Source organism: Acinonyx jubatus, chromosome C2 (assembly GCF_027475565.1).
Source record: "Acinonyx jubatus isolate Ajub_Pintada_27869175 chromosome C2, VMU_Ajub_asm_v1.0, whole genome shotgun sequence".
NCBI classification, from domain to species: Eukaryota; Metazoa; Chordata; class Mammalia; order Carnivora; family Felidae; genus Acinonyx; species Acinonyx jubatus.
This window is the reverse complement of record NC_069384.1, coordinates 143,030,405-143,058,130: the sequence shown is the minus strand read 5'-3', so window position 1 is coordinate 143,058,130 and position 27,726 is coordinate 143,030,405. Positions and strand designations below refer to the sequence as shown.

At 37.6% G+C, this 27,726-nt stretch overlaps 1 protein-coding gene and 1 long non-coding RNA gene across 10 annotated transcripts in view; both read right to left on the bottom strand.

Moving 5' to 3' along the window:
• The window catches only part of RBMS3 (RNA binding motif single stranded interacting protein 3), a 1,316,996-nt gene that overhangs the window by 616,236 nt on the left and 673,034 nt on the right, over positions 1-27,726 (bottom strand). The gene's annotated exons all lie outside the window — the stretch shown is intronic.
• LOC128315371 (uncharacterized) overlaps positions 358-27,726 on the bottom strand; it is a 90,329-nt gene continuing 62,960 nt past the window's right edge. The window contains exon 2 of the long non-coding RNA XR_008298145.1: positions 358-1,390. This is a non-coding gene — a long non-coding RNA (uncharacterized LOC128315371). The remainder of the gene's footprint in view (positions 1,391-27,726) is intronic.

The window sequence follows — 27,726 nt, the reverse complement described above, 5'->3', positions numbered from 1 at the left end:
GAAAGGGAATGCTCATCTAGTAACAATATTCACTTATGGTTTTTTTATGAGAAATTTTTCTGATTCTCCATTGGGAAGAAAGGAGGGAGGGAGGGAAAGAGAGAAAGAGAGAGGGTGGGGGAGGGAGGTTTCTCTTGCTTGGACCGTGGACACTGTTTTGTTTAAGAAAGGGAGAGGAATCTGGTCTCAGAGCCCACACAGAATACCAAACACATGAGGTGACTTGATAACAACAAAGACAAAAATGGACACATCACTCCCACCCAGGTACCACATGTCTGATACGTGGTCCAAAGAAAGTCAACTGCTAAGGAAAAAGATACATCTCTCCAGTTAGAACAAGGGAGAGAGATATGATTTAAGGGTTATATTGGATTAAAAGATAAAGATTTCTGGACAAGGTGCTGCTGGCACTGATTTGCTACATAAAATTAAAAAAAAAAGAACAAAAACATTACTTCAGTTCCTTTCATACTTTTTTCAAAATAACACATCTCCCTGTCCCCTACCCCATGGAGGTGACATTATGAGAATCCATTCAAACCTCATTATCAATCCCATTTCTCCACACTGGTAGGTTGTGGCTAGAAGACTCAGTTACTGTCTTCGTAGAGAGAGAAAGGCAGTGCATACCAATGGTCCAACTGACACCATGTTCAAGTCTTCTAGCCCACTTGACCAGACATGAAGTCGGTAGGTATTTACACTTATCCAACCTTGCTTCTCCCATAGACTCACAATGTCTAGAGGGGTCGCAAGATGGCAGCAGGAAAGTGACCGTCATACTATGGAACCCAAAGGGCTACTTGGCAGTGTTAGCAGAGAGCAGGAGGTCAAATGACCTCTTCCCCTTATGGACCTTTCTCTCACACTTACTTCCTTCACAGTCCCAAGAGGTAAGACACAAGGCAAATGACAAATGACACTTTGCGCATATGATGTATCATGTGGAATATCAAGAGACAAGGGAGAGGAGATTTACTACCTTGTGTCATCTCTGGAAGCACAGCATATGGTTCAGGGCTGTGCTTTTGGCACTATCTGAGGTGAAGGACCATCTCCCTCCCAATCCATCATGGGTTGGTGTGTGGTCCTACAGTTCACGGCTCATACACGGCTCGTATCGCATGCAATTCCACCCCACTTTCACAACACTCAGACGGGTCTGTACTTTGTTCAATGAGACATGACCGCTGACACGACCGACTTGTTCTCAATTTCTGTATTTATTGCATACCAGTGAGAAGCAGTTCACTGCCTGGCATCACACGGTGGAGACGATGGGATTTGGAGTCCCAATGGCCTGACTTAATCTCAGCTCCATTGCTTACTTACTAATGTGTGTGACCTGGGCGATTTACTTCACTCCTCTGTGCCTCAGTTTCCTCATCTGTGAAATGGTGACAAAAACAATACTTACTCCATCGGGTTGTTGTGAGAATTAAAATGAGATAAAATATGCAAAGCTGCTAGAACAATACCAAGCACAACGTAACCACTGTATTAGATTTTATTTTTATGAGGCCATTTTAAGCCAGAACCCAGCTAGCTTTGCAGCCTGTATACCTCAAAATGTGTAGAGCAACGTGTAACAGAAAATGTCAGCATTCCTTGTCATTTGTCAGAATAAACCACAGTTCTGAGGAGCTAGAATGTTTTCAAAAGCTTAAGTACAAGATATTGTTGAAATTAATTCTACACACACACACACACACACACACACACACACACACACACGCACGGGTGTCATTCCTCTACCAAAAACCCAGCTGATTCCCAGTATTCAACAGTCTGTAGCTTTGCTGAATGGCCCCGCGTGATATTACACCCACTACTTATATGGGGCCTCTTACCCAGTATGTAAATACCCGCCCCTCTGCTCTCCGTTCAGGTCCTCAGACCCTTTTGATCTATCTCTCTATGAGAAGTGCCCTTCTCTGGATTCTGTAAAACTAATTCTTTCTATTTCTCCTGGTCTGAACGAAAGCTCGTCTCTTCATAGTGCCCTCCCTTGACTACACTGCACGAAGTCCCTCTCATGTTGAAGTTATTTATTTATGTGTCGTGTGTCTACCTCAGTGTAGTCTAACAATGGCCACAGTCTTTACTGCTGAATGCCATATCCAGCTTGACACCTGGCAAGCAGTCAATATTCAATAAATACGTGTCGAATCAATGACGTACATTTCTCTATGAGTCCAAAATAAAATCTAATAATCTTCTTTTTATCATTTTTCCACGTCACTCTCTTCTCCACCTTCAAAAACACATTTCTCTGGTTCAGTCATTCATCGAGCATTTACTGCATTACAGGCACCTATCGCGACTCTCAGGTGCAAGGGGACAGAATGAGACACTGGGCCACTGCTCTTAAAAACTGGAAAATGAAGTAATGAACAAATAACTCTTACAAAATATGTCATGTGCTATTGTGAGGGACCATGTTTGTACGTGTGTGTGTGTGAGTGTGTGTGTGTGTGTGTGTGTGATGTTCAGGAAACAGAGGAAAACACAGGGAACAGAAGAAGGAATTTTAGCCTGGTGCATTCACAGAAGGCTATAAATGTGAGATTAAACCTTCAGAGTAGTCTGTAGGTAGACAAGATGGAGGGGATACTCTGGAGGTAAGAGAAAGCTGAGCCACCAAACCTGTTTTAAAGAAATCATAAAATCAAATGAGAGATCTTATTCTAAATCCCAAATGAGCTAATCTGGAAAATGAATTTTATACATTGCTACGTAAATGCGTTTTGATTTTGCACATTTTCTCTTTTTGTTTTAATGTTGATGTCCTGCTTAACGGTGAAAAATGAGATTAGAAAAAATTATTTAAGAGTTTTATTTAAATTTTGCTTTTACAAAGACAGAAGCTACAACCAAATAAGATCCGCAAGTAAAAAGAATATATATCAGGAGAAAACTTACTTATGTTAAAAATAATCATCTGAACATATGCATTTGCATGTTTATCACCTTTCTTTGTAACAGCTAGTGCCCCTTGCCTAATCAGTAAAGTATAAACAATACTTTACAGCTGAAGGTTGATACACTTTTCAAAATTATCTCATCAACATTATCTCACTTAATCCTCACAATACCCCTGTGAGATAGACAGATAGGTACTTTAATCTCTATTTCATAGACATGTCAGCTGAGAAAGAAATGTTAAGAGACTTGTCCAAAGCTGCAAAGCTAGTTAGACGCAGCTTAGAGATAAAATCTCAGGGATCTCTCCACTATAACTTTTGGCTTTCCCTGGCAACCCACACCCCAAAAGGAAAATCAGGACTTCTGTGTACTGGGGTTATAATATTTAAAATGGGATCAATCTATAAAACACTAATCAAAAATACATATAGGGAGAGTCGCTTTTAACGTAGTAAGTTACTTGCTGAAAGACCAGACTTTAAATACTCTGGTACCACATTTAGGAATACCTCCACTCTGTTGCTAATGATTAGAGTGAAGCCGTTAACACATACGATTCCGAAAATGAACACTTAACCCAGTGGAGTGACCGTAGGTCATTTTGCTCCACACCTGTCTTGGTGGAGTTGACTCTGGTGCAGGGCAGGGGGGGTGACCGCCCCAGCTGCTGTGATTGGTTGGTTGTGAGGTGAACACATAGAACACACATGCTCCAAGCCAGGTCAGTGACACTCCTCCTGGGGCCTTTACTGAAACTATTGGGAAAGAGTCCCTCTCTGTTCTGCTTGCCTCTGAGGATTATGCAACCCTGAAGCTGGGCAGTCAACATGAGGTGAGGGAGGAATAGCTAAGAAAGTAAATACAGGTGAGTCATGCAGGAAGCCAGGTAACAACAGGAAGAGGCTACTGACAGGGAGGTGGAAAGCAAAAGTAAATCTTAGCTTTTCCTGGACCTGTAGCTTGCAACCGTGTCTCCATATTAGTATCAGTGGAGAGCCTTAAAAGCTCCCAATGCCCAGGCTTCACCCCAGACCGATTAAATCAACCTTTGCTTCTATTCATGTTCCTGTTCACGTCCATGTTCAGCACAACTGACGAGTAGTGGTGCCCTGAGGTCCTCTGGCTTTGGCAGAGGTCTGCTGCTAGAGTAGGAGTTGTTCATTAACCACCAAGAAATGAAGGCACTAAGAAAGAAGCCAGTGGAGAATAGGTAAACAGACTGATTTTAGCACGTAGGGTGCAGGGTGTAGCGCTAGGGTGTAAATCTTGATTTAACACCTTGTGCCTTTTTAACTGGTCCTGTGAAACCTTGCAGGTCACCGCAACTTCTGCTGTTTTACATGTGGATGGGAGTACGGGCAGTCGAAGTGGTGACTGGGAAGCCAGTTTCGAGCTACCAACGTCACATCACAGAATACAAAACATACAAGTAACTTCAAGAGCATAGGTAACAGCAAAACAGTAAAATGAAGCTGTAAATTTTGAGTATTTCCGTGTTTTAAAATATAATTCATTTAATTACAGGTTTCTACAATACCATTTTTAATAATGACTGTGCTTAAAATCCAGCTTCAAAAATTCCTGGAAATTTTTCAAACCGGCTCTCACAAGCCAGTTGGAATTATCTATAGGATACCACAATCTACAACTTAACAGAGGGATTCTCATTAGAAAGCAACTCACATTTACCAAAGGGCTATTTATGTAGATGGTGAACGACCCACCTCCACAACTTGGTATCTTGTTCTTGTTAACTTTTGCCACTTTGGATTGGCTGTTACACTCAAATGTTTACACCCTATCGCTATCAAATGGAGGGAAGTCAAAGTAGTTAGAGCCCCGAGACTCATATATTCTCCCTTCCCTGCACACCCATTGGTGTCCCATCCAGCAATAGACCCTGTTTCCCAGCAAACGTGCACAGCATTCTAGGTTCTTTGCCCCTGTGCCTTGTGTCCAATGCTCCAATGCTGACCGCCCACCCAAAAGCAGAATTTTTGTCTTCCACATTCCCTAGGCAAGAAACTAATATACCATTTGATTTGCATCATAGTGCCTCCAGCCCCAAACATTCCACAGTCATTTTTAATGCTAAAAAGGCTTTGATTACTTCTGAGAACACTACCCACCCCTATTCTACCCTTTTCAAACAGCAAAGCCTAGAATTTCATTTCCTGCAAACAGGCACTCAGAAACCAGCTAGATGAATATCAAAGTGCATTCCCCTAAATGACGAGCCCGCTTTCCAAAAGGATCCCTCAAGGCTCAATTACTTGCCACTTCTTTGCTTGGTTTCATATGTTAGCATTCCTTCCCAGTCTCTAGCGCAAATCATAAGGACCTTAACCACTGATAACAGTCTGCAAACAGAGAAAGTGATCATTACCATTTCTTTAACCAACACCAAGGGTTTCCTTCCCACAAAGTCTGGGGGCCAAGTCTGACTCTTGTTTCCCTTTTACATCTTTTAGTTAATTGCTTCAATTTGTTCCATTACCATTCACTTTCTTTTAGTAAATCACAATTATTCATCACATATGTGCAGCCAGGAGGTCGGGGAGAATACCCAGCTGGTAATATTGGGAAGCCAGAATTTCTTTTAGGGGGAGGATGATGCTTGGCATGACCCAACGTTGTACTCCCTCTATTTTCCCCCCCGCTTTCAGAAGCTGATCCTACCCAGAGTAATCATGCTGAGAATTCGTTGGATCGCATATGATCATTGGGTTCTGGAAGCAAACTGTCAGAAGGAATTCAAGATTAACACACAAGGGGGCCATGACATCACCACCACATGCATGTGGCTTCCAGATAGGATCTCTAATATGAGAAACCCCATACGCCGATCCACAAAGTAATTCCAAGCATCCTGCTCTATGAAATTAAGAATTCAGAGACAGTTACGTATGCCAATGCCTTGGTATTAGTCTCACTAATTTTTAAAATTTATATTTAGGTTTACTAAGGTATAAACGCGAAATAGAAAGAGCTAACATAATTGAGCACTTAGTATATTTTGGGCACTGTTCTAATGACTTTAAGTGCATTTTTTTTTTCCTCACTGAAACATCACAATAAGGCTGTGAGATAGGTTCTGTAGCCATTTCTATTTTATAGATAGGTAAACTTGAATACAAATCTTTTTTGTCTTTGTTTTTTTGCAATGATAATTCCAGGCAGAGCAGACATCTCAATTAGTGGTTTCTCTGTTCCCAACCCAAAAGAAAGATGTGCTTGGTCCGTCAGAGACATTTAGTATTAGAGGATCGACAGTAAAATTGAGAATGAGACACGGAAATCCAATACTTAAAACACACTGCAATTAAAAACACAAATAGGATTATTTCATTGCTTATCAGTTCATGAAGACATCAGGAATTAGAGATGTCCACAAAGCCATATTTTATTTTATTTTCTTAGATTTCTGAAATATTCCTGTTTGATTGTTCACTAGATACTGTCTTCTTGATCAGAAGGATTCCATACTGATACTTTAGCTAACTTATTACAAACAAAAACAGTCAATAATTCATAAAGCTCCTTTCTTACAAAGAAAAATATTTAATTTTTTCTCCCAAAGTAAAAGCAATATTTTGGTAAGTGTTCACAATTAACTATAATACAACTGTATCTGTATGTTAGTGGTAGTCACTGGAAGGCTGTATGTATTTCTATGGTCTCCCTACTCCTCACTATATGTATTTTGGCTGTGGTTTTCACTCTGTGATCTAGAATGGTGATCTGTTAATCCCTCACACCTAAGAGAACATCGACACAGGTTTGTTACTTACAACAAGTTGAAAGGATTAATAAGTGAAGAAGGAAGCAAGGAATCTTTTAAAGGGGATGAAGCTATGAAAAAGTAATTCAAAATGGTCTTTTTGTACTTAGAACTGATCAAAACATTGCCTAGGTCTGCAAGCTCTGGTTTAGTCAAATTTGCTGGCTTGACTGCCTCTCACCTCCAGAGTATTATCTCCAGCTTCATTCTGGACCTTTTCTGCAAGAACTAGATTAGATGCAAAGCCTTCCTTGAATCCAGTGTGATAAAATTATTTGTCCCATCCCCTCTCATGCTCTCTCTCTCTCTCTCTCTCTCTCATATGCACTCACACATTTGTGCGCATGTTCACACAAACAGCTGGTAACATCACTATCGTGTTTTAATATGGTTATTTGTGCATGCTATCTATCACTCAGTTCCCTCAAAGCAATGACCATGTATTTGCTCCCTCAAAAAGCATGTATGTGTTTCCAACATAATTTTTCAGATAGATATTCAAATCCCATCTTGGTGAATAAACTCGCCTGGCGTTATTACACACACATTTCTGCTCTCTCAACACCAGTGAATGTCCCCACCCATTGGAAAAACCAATCAAATGTCTCTGTTTCCATTTCAAAGATGAACTATGTAAACTCATCACCTGTACCTGCCTTTCCTGCCAGTCTACAAGCCCCCTCCCCTGAGTCATCCAAGTAAACCCTCCCAACCCTAAAACACTAAGTATGTTGAAACCATTCTTAGGTTGGTTGACAGGAACACAGGTGTAGGTGAACCATTCTATGAGAGAAGACCATTCCCACTCCACATACAAAACACCAGCGTTTTCTCAAAGAACTGTAAGGACATGGCATCTGGGGAATGCCGATTTAGCTCCTTGCTAGAGCTCTGAGCAAACAAAGGTAGCAGAAAAACAAAAACATGAAAATGGTATCAGCAGTTATGGCATTCAGACATTTGTATACCTCTCTTTTAAAATGTCAGCTTCTCCTGACAGCTGGATCCAGCCACTGGAGGTAAGAAATGTTTCTATTTGTGAATCCCTCCAGCCTCTGCCATGTAGGACGACTTCAAACAGCCATCAGTAAACAACATTCTCATCACTCCCACCCAGACTGAATTCTAATCAAGGTCTTTTAAATGCCGTTGAACAAATCTATATACTATGGATTGTTTCTTGTATGCCTCTGGCCAAATGCTATTCACTGGGTCATTTATTATTTTTAGAAAACCAAACAATCCACACTAATAGTATAAATTATAGCACATCTAGAAGCAGGGTCCAGGCATCCTTGGTGATTTAATAATAGAACTGAAAGAAGCTTTTAATTATTCCTCCTCTGGTGATTTATTAGACAGTCTGAATCTAGGGCTCGCATGAGTGGAAGGGCCAGGTTTATATCACCATTAACCAATAGGAAGGATCGCGTCTGAACATGCCTTAAAAGCCAAGTACTAAAATTCAAGGCGAATGTATAGTTGAGTCCAAAGAGAACTAAAATATGGAAATTAAAAGCCCAACCGGTTATCAAAAGCAATATGTCTACCAAAAGACAGGAATCGTAAAGCAGGTTATTGCACCTGAAAATGAATGTCCAACCTGAACAGCACTTTTGATAAGTGTTCATCATGTAAACTGTAAGTGAAGACATGAGATGCAGGGTCAATTATGACTCCACACAAAACAGGTTCATAGGCTAAACAAAGACCAGTTGAAATCCACAAATGATGCCATAATCTACTTGCCCTCTCTTGAGAAAAGTCCATCAGGAAGGTAATAGAGGAAATAGTAGACAACTTGGCTTTTCAAGTTCTTTACGTCTGTAGACGAGTCAATTTTAAAAAGACTTCCCAGAACCACATGTCATAAGGCTTGTCTATCCGTCATCCCTGAATGTATGAAAGGAAAACCACAAAGTCATTTCTCTGGGCTATTTGTTAGAGAGACATAATTTTAGGCTTCAAGAAAATGACATCCGAGAAAAAAAGCTGGAGCTCGTGTCTTCATTGTATCTTCAGATTAATTAAGCCAGAGCCTTGGAGGTTTGGAACTGAAATTTCAGACAAGCTGTTTTTTTACTGAAAACAAGTTATCTCTATAAATCAGGGTTGAAATTGTGAAATGCGATAGGAAGGACTGCCTTTACAGTCCTCACTGTCACCATTTGGGGACCACTTTACTGAACACAAAGAAGAATTTCAGCTACATTTGTTCCCAGGTCCAATAATCCATTCCATACTAGCCCCCCCCCCCCATATTTGTCTCTTTCTTGTCACTAAGTTCTGGATTCAGGGGCTCTCTTCTACCAGTTGCCCCTCTATGGCCACCTTCCTTGATGTTACCCCAGCCGTCACCAAGGAAATTTCAACAGTTCCATTAATTAACCCAACCTTTTTCTTTATTGCTCCCTCTCCCCTCCCTACCTTCAACCAGTATGTGTGTGTATGCACACGTGCGTACATGTGGGTGTTTATTAAGGAGGGATAATATGGGTTAGGGACAGTGGCTTAGAACATTTGTGAAATTGAAAAAAAAAACTAATACAAATCGGAGATGTCACAGATTCAAGAAATTTAAACTTAAAATGAAACTTTCATTTTCATTAACAGCATCTCCTAAACTTCCATTTTTCAGTAGTGATGTGAATGATAGCTCAGACCGCAACTTTCAGATTTCAGGAATTCAGTCCACAAGTATTTATTAAGCTCCTCTGAGGTGCCAGGCATTGTACTAGGCAATGGGGATAAAGTAATAATAAATGTGCTCCCCAGCTGTAACTCCAGAGAACATAAATCAACCTGCTCTACTGTTAGCGTTCCACATTTCAATAATAGCCGTTCCATCCTTCTGGGTAAACAGGCCAACTACTAATAATAGAGTCTGCTAGTCCACAGAGTTGAACTGGTATCACTCCACACACCCATACACAGACCTAGGTGGTCTTTTTCACCAAATGACACCATGTTAGGCTCCTGTCTACCTTGTAATGGCAAGGTAGTTCAGGCTGAAACCTTCCTCTCTCATTAAAGTTAACTAAATGGATGGCACAGAAAAGTCCCACATCTATATATAAACATTTCGGGGTGAGCTAGGTGAGGGCAATCAGGAGTACATTTGTCTTGATGAGCACTCAGCAATGTATGAAATTGTTGAATCAGTATATTGTATACCTGAAGTGAATACAGCACTGTATGTTAACTACACTGGAATTAAAATCAAAATAAATACTAAACTGATTCTTAAAAACAGACATTTTGCAATTCTCTAACGCAAGCTCCAAATCCAAAAGAAAGATGCAGCACTGAGTCTCTTATTTTCATCAAAGTTGACATCTTGATCGTTATTTTATGTGTTTTATGGGTTTCCATATCATCCTCAATTTTTTTTCACTTATTGACTTGGAACAGAGGAAGAAAGCATAATAAAGTGCATTATTGTCCTTCCTGGTTAGTAATAATCTGGTTGTAGAGACAGTGCTTGACTGTCTTTAATTTTTCTCATTTCACAAAAAAATATTTGATTAAGAATGGAGGACGATTGTTTGCCTTTACAAAGATAGCCTTATCTTTCCTTCTAAGAGACATATATGTTCTTTATAGGAGAAAAAAAAAAAAGGAAAACCTAGGAAGTCAGAAAGAAACAAAAGACAGTTATATTCCTATCAAGCAAATACAACCACATTAAAAAAAAATGTGTATACTGTAAGTTTTCCTATGCTTTACTTATTGGTAAATTAAATATCATTTTCCCTGAGTATAAAGATAATACATGTTAATAACAGAATATCTGCAATAAAGGAAATTTTATAAAACATAAATACATGATCTTATTCTAGCAGTGTTAATATTTTGATGCACTCCCTTTCCACATCACTTGACATGTTTTTCTCTCCTCTCTCTTCTGTCTCTCTCCTTTCTCTCTTTCACACACACATACACATTGTATATCGTTTTCTTAACATATCACAATTGTTTCTCAGGTTGCTAAATGGCTTTCTTGCACCTACACTTTAGTGAGATCTTGTATTTCATCATATAGATGTAAACTAACAGACTGCTTACATATCTTATTACAATAAGATAAAATCATTTACCTATTGTAATTATTGATCAGATAAATATCACTTTTCCTTTGAATTTATATTATAAGTTTATTCATAAAATGAAATACCACATCAAATTTTTAAAGTATGGTGAAGACTCGTAAGGATCATACATTCAACTCAGGAATAATGTTTACACAATTGTTGCCACAGGATATATACAAATTTATAGTCTTTTTCTCTTTTAGATTTTTCATGTGTTTCAAGTACCATTTTATTTTCTGTACAATATTTCTCCCACTGTTGAATATCTGGGTTACCAATTAACCTTCACAATTGTTTTGATTACTTGATCAAGGATCAAAATGCTTTTCTAGTAAAATCTGACTTCTGTTTTTATTTTTAAGGTTGTAGATAAGGAAATAATGGCAAAGATACCATCAAAAAGTGACAGAGCTCAGCTGCATAAAAGATAAAAGAACGCAGAGGAGTCTAATTTTATTTGTGTCAAAATAGTTGGTTTGCTATGGGGTGTTTAGAAAATTTTTGTCCCCCAAAATACTCAATTTCCTCCCATTGAGTTCAGAAACAAAATTTGAGGACATCTTTCATTAGACTCCCAAGGGGTTTTTGTTTTGTTTTTGTTTACTATTTCTCACATAGATCAATATAGATCTATGTGATCAGGTAATGCCTTCATTCAATGATAATAAAATTGTCACCTAAATAAACTTATTTTTAAATGATTTTCATATTTAAGGAAATAAACCTAACTTCACCAACATTTTTACAGAGTAAAATGTCCCAAATTTCACCTGTCCCAAGTTTAGATGCAAACTACAGTGCAGAATGTTCTTAAAACTGAACCAACTGGTGGTTCACAACTCTTATTTCCTATCCTCTGTCTTAAAATTATCATCTGATAAGAACCGATCCACAACTTGCAAAAATGAAGGAGACAGCATTCAAGAACTGGAGAAAAGTCTAGGGAAATGATGGGTTCATGAAGTTTAGAAAAAAATACAGAGAACTAGTGAGTAGGAAATTTAGCAGCTAATTTGTTCAGTTTTTTTTTTTTTTAATTTTTTTTTCAACGTTTATTTATTTTTGGGACAGAGAGAGAGACAGAGCATGAACGGGCGAGGGGCAGAGAGAGAGGGAGACACAGAATCGGAAACAGGCTCCAGGCTCTGAGCCATCAGCCCAGAGCCTGATGCGGGGCTCGAACTCAGGACCGCGAGATCGTGACCTGGCTGAAGTCGGACGCCTAACCGACTGTGCCATCCAGGCGCCCCTGTTCAGTTTGTTTTTTATTTGTTCTGGGTTCCGCTCAATTCAGGAACAGATAAAATACAGTAGATGGTCCATATATGTAAAGACAGATGTGAAGGAGAAAGTTTTGAAAGGAAGCCCATGGCAATAGACACGGCATCCTATGGAGAAATAAAGGAAAGGCAGAGAGAGGTAGGTAAGACACAGAATATCTTTTCTAAAGGTACAGGCGAGAAGGAAACAGCATATAAAGAAACTGAACACAAAGAAATACTATGACTTTTTGTTTCATATTTATTGCCTCTAGGTGTGATATTCTTTCTCTAATTTTAGTCCAGAATTATTTTTGAAGGTCTACATGTTTATCACCACTTTTAAGTATTGTGTTTTGGTTTGTTTTTTCCTTTGATACAAAGAGGGGGATTCACCCAATCTAATAATATCTGAATAATAGGAAAATGCTTTATTATGTTAAAATTCTAAACTGAGTATCAGGGGCGCCTGGGTGGCTCAGTCGGTGAAGCGGCCAACTTCAACTCAGGTCATGATCTCACGGTCCGTGAGTTCGAGCCCCGCGTCAGGCTCTGGGCTGATGGCTCAGAGCCTGGAGCCTGTTTCCGATTCTGTGTCTCCCTCTCTCTCTGCCCCTCCCCCGTTCATGCTCTGTCTCTCTCTGTCTCAAAAATAAATAAACGTTAAAAAAAATAAAAAATAAATAAATAAACAAACAAACAAACTGAATATCAACTTCTTAAAATCTTTAAAGCAATATATACAACAATATGCCTTTCCTAAATCTTTTTGATGACTTTATTCAAAACAAAAAAAAAGAGCTCGATAGGAAGTTTACATATTAGGGTTTTCTGAAGCCTTCCTCACAAATATTGTTTCATTTGGTGTGGCCAAAGCCTTTTCCAAAATCTCTCTGCTTGAAAATTGTAATTTAATGCAATTATTTCCATACATATAAATAGGCTCTGTTAGATGATCTTGATATTGGTATTAATGGAAGCTGGAGTCAGATTCTAATACAAAATATCAAAAAGTATTTTATGTGATCTTCCATTTTAGCCCTCGTGAAGTCTATTTTCATTAATTAGGTCTTATCTTTTCACTGAGCTCTTAGAAATTGAGAATAAGTAGGACTGTGTAGAGCTATTGCAATCCAAACTCCACAAATTATTTTAGGCATCAGTGACTCCATGAACTCATTATGCTGGCAAAACTTTGGAGGAAGGAATAGGTCGACAATCCCAATACTTCAAGCTACAAGAAAATGGAAAAAGCATAAAAGGAATATGCACCTGAAGCTTAGAAAGCCTGCGTACAGAGAAGTTTAATTTATTATTCTAATGACTTTCACAGCATGAGACTCTCACCAGGAGACACACGTCTGTGCATCTAATAAGGCTGCAGAGATTGGGCTATTCCTGAAGGACTCTCATGGCTGTTTCCAGAGCATCCTTTCATAGATGGGAAAATATAAAGTCTGTGAAAAAGGCTCAAGACAGATACTATCCATGCTGTTTTGCTGCTAGCTACCTACACATATACTCGCCTCAAATGAAGCCAATTTTGGCCAGCAAGCTCCAATTAAAATATTTTGGTTTGTTTTCACTAAATGCTTCTTAGTAGTTTGCTATTGAGGCATGAAAACTCCTAGGTATGACTGGAAAGGGCTGCTTAGTTACAATATATAACTAGGTCTGCAACAAATAGATCCCTCAAAGTTTGTCCTTCTCTATTTTATCATGCTCTCCCGAATCCTACTTCTTCTCCAAGTTATTGCCAAAGCTTCTATGTGGCTGAAAATGTTTGTGGCATACACCCATCAATCTAATCTTTTATACAATAACATGATCATTGTATACGCATTGTTTTTCAGCGTTTCTTTGTCACTCAATGATGTGCCTGAGATTTTTAAATATCATATATGTAGCTGTATCACATTTAACCATTCCCCTCCAGTTTGGACATTTAGTGGTTTCCAACATGCCTACAATCCCTGTTTGTACATCATTTTGTACACGTGGACATAAATCCTAACAGAAATGCTGAACCTAAGATATGTAAATTTAAATTTTTGATGGGTATTTCCAAATGATCATCCAAAAAAGCTTTTCTGAAATAGATTTAATACTATATGAGAGTAACCATATCTGTTCAACATTTCCCACATTAGGTGATATAGATCTTATTTTTTCATACACTTGGTAACAACAACAAAAAAGATTTCTCGTTGTTTTTCAACTGGAACTTAATTTTGTGATAGTACGTGAATAGTTTCATTAAATAGAGAAGCTTCAATCACCCTTTTTACACTTTGATGTTTTACAATCCCTGAGTTAGAGAACTTCTATTTATATTATATTAAATAGTTATCAGGTCTCGTTAATATTTTTGTGATTATTTGGAATGAAGATACTGGTCCACAAAGTAGCAAACCAAATAAAGAATCATCTATTTCTAATTCTTCCTAGATTTATTTCTGAACAAATGTATTATAAATTAAACATGTTGTATCACACTCCTTCTGAATTAAGTAGTAAGTTGTCTCAGGGATTACAGTGAAGTACTCCCTAGGTTAAGGCCAGAGCAGAAGGACAGGTCAAGTTCAATCAAAAAGGCCTAGAGGGTAAAGGCATGAATCAGAATTGGATGCTGAAGCCATTATCAGAAGTTTGGAACAGATCTGTATCCAGGCCAAGATAGCTTTAAGGACAGGTGAGAGTGAGAACAAGTTTCTATGTGACTCAAAGGAATCATTTACTTATGACTTTGTACACAGTAGGATCTCAAAAAATATTGATGATGGGACTGACATCCCAAATGGAGCTCTACCCAAAGGACTAAAGAACTGTAGTATAATGGAGTTGCTCCTTATCTGGGAGTAAATTCTAAAGTCAGTATTATAGCACAGATAGAGTCACACTTAACACTTAAATACTGTACCCCATTTGCACAGCACAGTATATAAATGGTTTAATATAGAAAGTAAGCTGCAGCATTTTGTAAATAACCATATGGGATAAAATTATGACTATACCCACTGGTTTTTTTCCTCCTTTTGAAACTGGGCATTTATATGTAAATACTCATATATAAGATTTTGCAAAGGCTGCACCCAATATAAAGCCAACCTTTTAAAATAAATTTTCAAACCAAACAACATTCAACATTTCTTGAATATATTATTTAGTCCTCCCAGCAGCTTAATGCAGTAAGTGCTATGATTAACTCCCTATTTACAGGTGATAAAAATGGAGTCTCTTATCACATTGAAGGTCTTAGGTATCTAAACACATGTACCTACTCACTGACACACACACACACACACACACACACACACACACACACACACACCTTTCCCAATAAGCCTTATTCATTATGTAAACTTGAGACTGATCACACGAATATGCACAAATTACCAAAGTTTTAAAGAGCCATCATCCTTGAGAAAGGTTAATTCACTTAACAATTACGGTGGCCATGCTATTTTACTATGTATATGCAGCAACAATACTCAGGACAATCATGCATGCTTATTTAATACAATGAAAGTTACTACAGTCACATTTTGGCTAGTCTTGACAAGTGGAAGGAGGTTAACCAAGCATTCTGAAACTAAAAGATACTATTATTTCTTCAGAGAGTTCACTGGCCCAATAAACTCCCTTAAGAAAATATTCTCTTGAAGGATTATTATGATGTAATTGCTTGACAGCTGGGTGCCACAGAATCTGCCACTGGGACAACAAAACCTAGAGTAAAACAATTTTCCCAGCACTACTTAATGGAGAGGGTTATGAAACCATAGCACACAGTAGTCATTCAAGAGAAAGACAATGCAACAGAGCTGGGAGAAACTGTTGGTGTGAGACCTGTTTCTCAAGAATAATCTTAAAACACCCTTACATGTCTGTAACACTCCTTCACTTGTGAATTCAACTTGCACTGGTCTTAATTCATCAGGACTTTTCTCTGGATGATGTACCTACCATGTCGCCAACTGGTGGACCTTACAAAAAAAAAAGTAATTGTGATCACAGTTCTTTCTAGTAACTTCTGCCTTTAGGAGGTTCATATGAAGTTCGAGGACAGTAAAACTAAGCTTTTGTGATAGATATCATCTCAGTGCTTGTTGCAGGGTAAGAGTGGGGTCACCGGCTAACGACGGGGGTGGGGGGGATATGGGAAATTTCTGACAGTTTAGAACTGTTCTATATCTTGGCTGAAGTGGTTGTTATGGGTATCTTTGGGTAGTTATTTATCAAAAGTCATTGAACTGTACACTTAAGATTTGTGCTTTTTTGTTTAATGCAAATTATCCTTCAACGTTAATTTCCATCAAGATTTTTTTTCTTTGGGAAAAAAAGGAATTGCCATTTATCCAAATGTTGCTATGATGAGTAGTGTTTTCTTTTTTTGTTTCTGGGATATGACAAACATGCACTCAAGTTTCCTAATTAGACAAGTGTAACCAGTGATGGCTAGAGCTCCCCACCCCCCCGTAAGAGTTACCTTGTTTGGCTGAATGAGTGAGTGGGGTGTTAGGATGCTCCACGTTATTAAGAAATTCTAAAATGCACTGATGACAACTGTGAACTGAGCAGTGTTCCATATGAAAACACAAGGCTGTTTTTCTGTATTGCTTTTCCTTAACCAAACTTCTTCATATTCTCAAAGTTTATTATGAAGCTTATGTATTAGGGAGCCATAAGAAAAGTATTACAGAGACAAAATTTTACTTTAATTTAAAACAACAACCACCACCACCACCACCATATGTATCCCCTGTTCCATGCCAGGCATTTTATATCACTGGGAATAGAAAGGTAGACAAGATCAGCATGGCTCTTTATTCAGAACGTATGCAGTCTGGCAGGAGCTCCTGCCATTAAATGAGTGATTACAGCACAGAGGTGAAGAATGAGATGGAACCATTGCGGATGACAGTATAGGCCCTGGAACCACACTGCCTGGTTCAAATCCTGGTTTGCACTTACAAGCACAGCCTTGGACAAGTTGCTTAAATGCCTTGTGCCTCCAGTTTCCATCTGAAAATGGAATGGATGATAAGTGTCTGTTTCATAAAGTTTTGTAAGTTAAGTAAGGTGATATTTTTAAAGTTCATGGAACACAGTCTGACAGACAGTAAGTGCTATGCAAGTAACAGAGACACATGTGGCCGCCAAAGGGAAGCATAATTGGCCACCACTGGCATTGCCTAAATAAGCATGACCCAGGCAAGAGTGCGTCCTCTTGGTCAGTGCCCACTCTGTCAGTATCCTGATGATGACAATGAATGCATCCTGAATACGGAGCCAGACACTGTTCAAGTAGCATTATCTGTCCCTTTTGTGTTACGTCTATACAAGTCCCTAAAAGCTTGACTCTGTATAGATATAGATATAGATGATATAGATACAGATGATAGAGACATAGATATAGATAAATAGATAGAGAAAGACCAAGTAGGAACAGAAAAACACACAGAGACAAAGACACAGAAAGAGATAAAAAGATCTGTGTGAACATGAAAAACAAGGGCACGGTCTGCTTTGAGAGCCATAGTTCATACCACAAATGAACAAAATTTTATTAAGGCATGAATTTTTGTGGGCATAAAATACTTGTGGAAATTAACACACACACACATATACACACATATATGTATGTGTGTGTGTGTGTATATATATATATATATATTTACCCACACCTATGTAGAATTAAAGAGAAGAAGCAAATGTTTCAATGTGTGGGTATTTCCTAATTTTTTTTTAAATTCCTAATTCTATAGTCTGGATAATAACATCAAGAAAAGTGGAAAAGGACAATGGTTAGTCAACAAATTGTAAGAGCAATTTTAAGAATAATTGTGTAAGAAAATTTTCCATTAAGTAAAAATCAGTAACACAAACAAAACAAAGAAACAAACAAAAAGCAAATGAAACTCCCTCTCACTCCTACTGGAGATTAGAATTACTGGTGATGCATCTGAACCGAATGTTAATTGGTGTACGCATTGCCTAATGTGATTTCCAATGCCACAGAGTCAGATGAAGAAATCACCCATTTCTAAAGGATTTTTGGCTCACACCTAAAATAATGCTGCATAGGTCTATCAATGAGATTTGGCTAATAATAAACTGAATAGGTATTAAATTAAAAGAGTTGTTCTCTCTCTTTCCTGGTTTATAATTTTATCTCCTAGAAGTCTACATGCCCTTTGGTAGAAACTTCCAAGCAATCATTAATTATGTTGTTTTAAAACACTATTGGCTGTTTTGGGTTTCTTAAGTTGTGATATATTAGAATCCCATTACCAAAATCATCAAGAGAAAAATACATAACTCTGTTTGATTTGCTATACAGAAATTCCATGATGAATAATTAAAACATTCCCACCAGGACTTCTGGTTTCAAATGGCAGAATGAAGCATGATTTCAAAATTTTCCTTCCCACAAACCTAATTATAGTAAGTGAAGGAAGGAGCAGAAATGCCCAGCTGCATTCAAGCAAAGAAAGAAGCTGATGGCCATTTAAGAAATAAATGCTTCTCTGTATCTATACTTCTTAATATATAAAAAGGCACATAATTCAATTCCAATATTGATGATACTAAAATAACCTCAATAATATAAATATCTACTTCCTGTATTGTATTGGAATTGTATACCAATACACCACACACACACACACACACACACACACACACACAGCCCAAGTCAAATGCCATCATCATTGTTAACAGGGAAACAAGAATTGGTCACATTACAATCAAGAATATAAGAATAAGGGGCATCTAGGTAGCTCAGTCGGTTAAGTATCGACTCTTGATTTGGGGTCAGGTCATGATCTCAAGGTCGTGAGATGGGGTCCCATGTTGAGCTCCATGCTGACAGCACAGAGCCTGCTTGAGATTCTCACTCCCTCTTCTCTACCTCTTCTCTGTGAGTGCCATGCGTGCTCTCTCCCTCTCTCAAATAAACATTAAAAAAAAAAGAATGTAACAAGAATGTGCTATAATTTTATACTGCTCTGAAGGTATTATATCATGTAATCAGATAAGAGAAAGATAATGTTATAAAAACAGAATATCAGGAGACATTTATCATGAATCTTAGGTGATACAATTATTCCTGAAGAAAATCTAAGACTATCAGTTTTAAAATATATTAGGAACACTAAGATAATTCTGTAAGGGAGTGATACATAAAATTATCGCTTCAATGTAGAAAATATATGAAGAAAGAAAATAATTTCTACTAGTAAGCAAAAATATTAAATATTTGATATAAATCTAAGAAACTCATATCGCTATGTGCAAAAAATTTAAAATTCTATCACACACAAAGCATATTTTGGTGAATAAATGGATAGGCTATGCACTATAAAAGGCACACATGATAGTATAAAAAGGTCAAATTGTCCAAAATTAATCTATAAATACAATGCAGTCAATTAAAATACCCATAAAATAATGTGTGTATGTCTATGAAAATGGACAAAGTGTTCATCTTTAAAAAAAGACAAAAAGACTTGAAGAAAATTTTTGGAAATAAAGATTAAAGATGGGAGAATAGCCCTAAGTGGTGCATAACTAATTACAAAATGATAATTACTAAAATGTATTTTGGAGGAAGAAGAAATGGATTTATAGCACATGGAATAAAATTAGAAAAATTCAGGAATATAACCAAAACATATGTAAACTAAATCCATGATACAACTACATTTCAAATCACTGCAGAAACAAGAATTATGCAATAATTCATCTTGGGACTATAGGCCAGCTGCTTATATTTTTTAAATTATATATACTTTTTAAAATTACATATTCGCACAAGAATGTGTATACATATCATACATATGGAATTGTATGTATATATGTATCTTACCCCTTACCCTTAAATATAAAAGTAAATGTAAAAAGCCTAGAAGGTGGGCTAAATTTATTCACAATCTTGGTTTTAAGAAGATCGTAAAAACCGAGAAGGCTCAGAAGAAAAAAAAATGTTAATATTTTACTACACAAATATTTTAAAGTTCTGTTTGGCAAAAATGTCATAAAATCATGATGCTTGAAACAAATTGGGAGAGTGTATACAATGCTATTCAGATACTGATGTTATTTCCTTAATTTACAAAGAATTCAAGAAGGTCAATAGAAGACGTAGAATCCAAAACAAAAAATCTGTGAAGAACAATAAGATTCTAGAAAAAATACACACATGATGGATAACTGTAATTTCACCTCCTTCATAATGAAAGAAATATATAACAAAAAAATGAGGTCATATATTTCATAGTTCAGATTGGCAAAATATCTGGAAGTTCAGCAGTCAAAATGCTAGCGAGGTTATGAGAAAACACAGACTCAAATACTGGTTAAAGTATAAATGTGTGCATCATTTCTCACGGGCAACTTGGCTATCTCTACAAACAACAAAACTCAGGGTTCTTTTAATCTGGTATTAAAACTCTTAGGTACTTATCCTTAGGTTCATAAAGATACATGCATAATAATTTTCATCAACCATTGCTTCTAATAGCAATAAAAGCACCCAGCTTTTATGTATGTAGTAGTATGACTGACTACATACCATGTCATATCATCATTATAATCTTATATCCTATCTCAACAATAAAAAATACACTATTGCTATTAAAAATAATGGGATATACCTGTAAGAAAAAGGTAAAGAAAGGTAAAGATGTAGGGCAAAGAGGAAAGAATTCAAGTAAGTTGGTATCTGCATATCTATGATGATAACTTTATATAAAAAATGTAAATATAAACATGTATATAGTATTCCCTGGGATAACAGGCAAGAACTGTTAAAAGTAGACAGATTTGGAAAAAGGAAACAGGATCAAAGATGTTTTCACTTTCCTTTCCTAGCTTTCCATACTACAATGGCCTCAACATGCACATGTATTTTGGTTTTGTTTTATCTTATTTGCTGTTTTGTTTTTCAAAAGGCATCATATTCACATGGATCATGGCCCATTATTGTTCCTCTTTATATATTATAAATATAATTATGTACATATAATTATAAATATAAATATATAATATTTATATATTATATTCCATAATATTAAACAAAAAACATACTAGTTATTGTGTTTCAAGTTATTTCTCCAAATAATCAATAATCATCCAAAGGAAACTAAACTACTCCGCATATGTGATAATAAGTTTCATCCTAGAGGAGACCATAAACTTTGTCCTAGGATCAGAGGGTTTTAGTTCTACCCCTCCTTATGGTCCCTGTACCATCTACTACAATACCTTACATCCATAAGATAGGGGAATTTCGTCAAATGAAGACATTTGAAGATAGAATTGTTTTCATTTATTTTATATGAAATAAATTCATTTAAATTTACCTATAGAATTTTCTGTTCCATGTACATGTATCCAGACCTAGAAACATTTGTGAATAAATTGGCCATCTCTGAAGTGAACCAATCCTAACTTAATGGATGGTTCAATTTATAAAAATAAATAAGCAACTGTATTAACTAATAAGAATATTCATCCCTTCATTCTTAGCCACAGGTTTATAATGACAATTGGTTTTAAATCCCCTTACTTTTAAAAATATTTAAAATGAACAGCTAGAATCATAGAAATAAATAGGAATTCACTGGGTAGATTCACAAAGAGAATGGAATAATACAAAGTTCTGAAGGCTATTAGAATTTAAATCATTTGTAACAGTACGTTAAATTCGATTTTTTGAACAGAAATACCAGGATACAATGGATAGTAGAGAGCTAAGTAAGTCATAAGGCTCATTCAAGGCATTTGAAAAATGTCAGATAGCTTGACAGAAAGCTGGCCAGCTGGCCTCAGTTGTACATTGAGGGTTTAAAAATGGTGCTGGCCAAGGAAGCAGACATGGAAGAAGGACTTATGGCAAAGATGGGTTTGGAGAACGTTGTTCTGTGCTTCCCCCTCAACTCAAGTAAAGAGAGACGAGCTTGAGAAGCACCCCTCAAGAGCTCAGTGTGCTCCCTCTGAGACAGCAGGGCCAAATAGACTGCTTGGTACTACTCAGGAACTTCAGAGGACACAGTGCACAGCTGATAAGCTGCTCTGGGCACAGAGCGAGAGTGTGGGCACATTGGGATTGACCCGTACACTGACTTCGTTAAAACCCAGGATGAGCGTCTTCCCTGGACAAGATGACAGTTACAGAGAAGACAAATTGAAAGGCAGGCTGAAGCCTATGTGTCTCCTGACCAGGAGGACCACTGGGACACTAATGAGACTCTTAAGAAGAGAATTTACAGACTGCACCCCTTGGGGGCAAAGGAGGGAGAAGACAGCTGGAGAAGAATGTATCCTTAATGTCACAGTCATGCTTTCCAACATTCATAGCAGAAGCCTCTGAAGACACAAAGAACGTACTCAAATAAGAAAGAGAGTTGGTAAGAGAATGGAAGGCCACCTCGAGGCAGAGATCAATTACGATCCCCTCCCCTTCCTTTTCTCACCTCTCCCCTTCCCCCTCTCTCATTTTGACAGGAGGGCAGAGTCAGAAATGAGAGTCCACAGGCTGAGGGAGGAGGTGAACTCCTGGGGGAGAAAGACAGACAGGTACACCACGTTTCTCTCCCTACTGTCAAGAGTGCATTCTGCAGTAGACTGGAGCTAGAGGAAGGGCTGCGACTTAATGTTAATCTGCATTTTTATTAAAGATTGATTATTGGATGGAAACTGTACATTCTCATGTCTGAAACCAGCCTCCATTTGCTACTTAAAGTCAATCCTGCATCCCTGGGACCTCAATTAGGAGGATATTGGAGCTCCGAGAGTTTAAGATTTTTCGTTTTTGCCAATTGCTACTTATTAATGAAAGCTGAAACTATAAAACTATATGTCCATTATTGTTTTGTACCTCTTTTGAAAAATAAAGAGTGATTTGATTTGACTTTTTTTTTCGTAAAGGAGTGGAGTCAAGAGTGTAAAGTTCCCACGGCCTTAGGTCTACCACAAATATGCGCTGCTATAATAAAGCCTGTTGATGAACTGCATAAATTAACTTTCATTTTCTGAGACAGTAAATGCAGTGTTTTGTCTGACTATATGCACCAGGAACAATGCAGCATTTTATAGCATTCCTTTTATGCATCACCCCACTTGCATATTATTAATATTTCTTGACTTGATTAAAAGTCTTGGAAATGATTTTGCCTGAAATATTGTAGTTCAATATTCCCTTTGGGGAATTAGTTTCAGCCTTAATTAGCTTAATTGACAAGGCAACTGAAAGACTTCAAATAAGAGGAAAACAAGAATAATGAGGGGGAAAAAAAAACCCAAAACTTTATTTATAAAGAGACCCTGCAACTCATAGTACCGCGAGTATGCACAAATCCGGAACACTCACATATTGTTGTTTAGTTCATTACATTTCACATTTACTGTCAATCTTACCCGGTGCAGTTGTGTTTTTTTTTCCTAAAATGTTTTGAGTAAGTTATTATCATGATCACTAACTTTCATAAGGCCAGCATCATCTTAAATAAATGTTTCTGTGCTTTACATGGCTAGAAATTTATCACAAACGTTTGTATCCTCTCCTTCTTGAGGGTGGCTATCAGAACGTCTGGAGAAATAAACTGAAAATTTAATTCTGTCCCCACCCTGTACTCTTCCCAAAGTAAACCATTTGAATTGTAATTCCATCCACCCTAGCTTTGGACTTGGTTCATGAATTTCGGAGGTAAAATCTTTGTCACAGCCTTGGGAACTGTGTGGAATCCACATAATTTACTATTTCCTGTGATTCGTCAAAATGCCATTCTTCCCATGAGGCCATATTTTCTCTTTCGTGAACGAACACACACACACACACACACAAACCATAGATAACTTTAATTATCAAGAATATACAAGATAGACTATAATTTAAAAGGATTACAAGTGTGTTTAGTTTTATTAAATTAAAACAAACATGTTCCTAGACTACCTTTTCCCTATCAATTTTAGTTTGCATCCTGCATGCCACAAATGGAATCTATTTATTAAGTATCTAAAAATTACAGGCCTAGAATGAGTGCACTTACATACCCATATCTGTCACTTGAAGGACACTAACTTGAAGGACATTATACTTGAAAGTGCTAGAAAGTTAACTTCTGCTTCATAAAAAAAAAATCTGAAAGAATTCCAGATTTTATTTTAAAAAGAAAATGAAGTAAATTGCAGGAATTGGCATGATGTTTATGGCTTCCCCACTTTCCATCTCTCTCATCACCCTCCAGAGTCCTCATATTTCCTTTTGGGCACCAACGGAATTCCCAACATTCTTGGTGAAACTCCTTTTTCATGTAGCTGAAGGCATTAACTGAAAATCTACCACTAGGCTTTATGGAACACAAAGAAAAGGAAAATCTGAAATATGGCAAGAACTTCTTTTTCGTATACTCTTAGTTAGAAAGTTAGTCAACAGCTATTGAGATGTGAGGTTTGCAGGCCAAAGGAATGCTTATACGAAATGCTTTCTTTATACACTAAGAGTGCCAACTCTACAATATCAAATATTCGCTTTTCTGGAAGCTAAGGAAAATTTTAACCAAGTTGTCTATACAGAAAGGCCCGAAAATATGCCCCTGCCGAGGTTTGTAAATAATCTTAAATCTGACTGATCCGTGATAATTCAGATGCTCTGGACCTGTAAGATTTGATTGCCTTTCCTAGAATTCACAGGACATCAGAAATGGTCAACGAAACCGAAGCACAGACTGGAAACAAAACGTCATGGTCTTATCTTTTTGCCATGTTCAAAAGCATCATTTAGCTGCTTCAGCACACACACAAATATTGAGCCCCTACTATGTGTTAGGTCTTCTGCTGGTGTTTCTATGTGCTTGTGTTCCCCTAAAGTAGCAACAAGCCAGTAAATACGCGGTCCTTTGGATTGAGAATTAATTTACATTAATATGAGAAACTTCTTGGGGCAGCTGGGGGTGCTCAGTCAGTTGAGTGTGCAACATGGGCTCAGGTCATGATCTTAAGGTTCCTGGGTTCGAGCCCCGTGTCGGGCTCTGTGCTGACAGTTTGCTCAGAGCCTGGAGCCTGCTTCAGATTCTGTGTTTCCTTCTCTCTCTGCCCCTCCCCCACTCGTGCTCTCATTCTCTCAAAAATAAATAAATGTAAAAAAAAATTTTTTTTAAATATGGGAAACTCCAGGTGTGCACAAATTTGTTTCTGAAACATGGCTGTGCCCATAATCCCACTCAGCAAATTTGCAAAATAGGTGTAGGTAAGAGGCCTAAAGATTTACAAAAAAAACATCAACATAATATGACTATATTATGAAACTATAATATGAAACTCATAGTTTTCAACTCTGTACTAACCTTTCTATAAAAGAATGACCCAATTTTAACTGACACCTTCACTTTTCCAACTTCTATAACAAAAAGCTGGCTTCCCCTGGCTGTGTGTATGGTCTGAGGGTACGACCAAACCATTTCTTCTAATTAGTTTGAAACACTTTTCTTACTCCAAATTAATCATTTTAACTATGCCATCAACATCTGTGTCAGAACTTCAATCAAGCCTCTTTCCTTAATGGTCTCCTCTCTGGCCATGGATTGTCAGCCTGTCCCTTAAAATGTCAGACCCACGCATAAGTCTGATGATAGGCATTTTCAAGGAGACAACTGACTAAGTTGCATTAGAGCATGCGGAGCTTTACATTTGGATGAGAAAACCACATGCAAGTCAAGTAAAACACACAGATGAAAAGAGCTGTCTCCTATGAAAGGGATTCCTATGGAGGGAGGCATTTGATGTCTTTCAGAGGAATCCCCATAAAAGCAATAGGAGAAATCCAGGTTTTAGGGAAAGCATAACTGAAGGCCAAAAAGCTAGACAGAAAGAGCCTTCCTTCAAAAATGTTAGACTATAAGACTTCCTGTTGCCAGACATTCCTCACTCAAGAAAATTTAAATCTATAGCATTTCTGCGACAGAGTAGATAAAACCGTGCGTTTTCACGAGACGATTTATTCATCCTCGGTCTTTCTGTTCCTCTCAAAAGGAAAATTATAGACAAGACTGTCAGGTAGAATTCACTGGACAAAGCATGCAAATTGCAGCCCATTCGTTCATGAGATCATTTAAAATAATAAAGGAAGTCCAGATGAATGAGGAGACCCCAGGCAATAGCTCACTTCCACCATAACTAACAAGTTGGCCTTGAAGGAGAGTAGTACAGCCGTAATTTAACTTCAGGGTCTTTAACAAGACAAATATTGCTGCCATCACACTTGGCTAAGTGGTGTTTGCAGGATGGTTGAAATTCGACATTTGATAATTAACCATCTTAGTGCCCTTTGAGAAAAGACTTGTTGGGGTTGAAACTCCCGAAGAAAAATCTGCAGGTGCTGAGCCAGGACTTCAGAGACGGCAGCCACTGAGGGTGTCTGTGTTTTCTGGAGAAGTCCTTTAAGGAGAGATTGCAAAATAATCTATTGTATTCATTTCCTCTGTGATTAAATGTTGACGAATTTAAATTAGCCTTTTTTGGGGAGGAGAAAAAGGGAAACACATGCATGAAAATTGTTGGCTAAAGTGACTTCCAGAGAAGCAACAATCACCATCTCAATTTCCACACCCTGTGGTTTAGGTGCCAAATACAGGCAGCATATACAAAAGAGAAATGTTACCTTTCTAATGGGTAGCCTGGTCGCACATAATAGCTAATTGATTTTGGACTGCATTTAAGACATTAGCCTCAACAAAGGGAATACCATTTATAGACACAATAGTCCTTATGAAACTAAAAATAGTAGCTATGATTGGGAACTTGCTCTCTACCAGCAGTTCCCAAAAGGAGTCTCAGAATTTCTGAACTGAAACAGAACCAAGGACAATTTCAGTTTGCCCTGTTTAGTTAAGGGAAATCTAAGTTTTTAGGAGAAAGTGTCTGTTATATTTTCTAGGAATCAAACAATTGCTATTGTGTGATAAAGCGCTACAGACCACAGTGTGTTGTGATAGTATTCAAAGATATTTAGCACTCCATGGGGCCTAGCACAGTACCTGGTTCCCAGCATGCCTTCAAAAATAATGGATGGTAAAAATGAAAAGAAAACGCTTCCATTTACAAATATGAGGGCATTTGGTTTCTTCGCTCTAATGGAAGGGAGGAACGAAGAAGAAATGAAAGAGAGGGAAGGAGAAAAGAAGGGAAAGAGGAAGGACAAAAGGAAGAGGCAGAGGAAAAGAGGACGGAAGAAAGAAAACGTGATTACTTCTGTCTGAGATCAGTACTGGCAATAACAGATTTGGATAGGAAGAGACCTGGGTTCACCTTCCAGCTTTTCCACCCATCATTGCGTGACCTTGGGCAAGTACGTTTAACTGCACACTCCCCATGCCCTTGTCTGTGAAGTGGGGGCATAGCTTATGTATGGTTGCAGTACTGTTCTGAGTAAGTGCATCATTGTAGTAAACAACAAAAACACTGGAGACAAAAGGACCTGTGTGCAGGCCCGTTCCGCTAGGTATTATAGTAAAGGAGGGAATGGAAAGGATGGTCTCACTTAAAATCTAGGCTCTGGCACTTACCAGCTGTGACCTAAGGATCCGAGGTGGGAGAAAAGTTAAATTTATACCCCTATAACTGATTCTTTGTTTTGTGAAAGAACCATTAAAAATAGAGGTGTTTT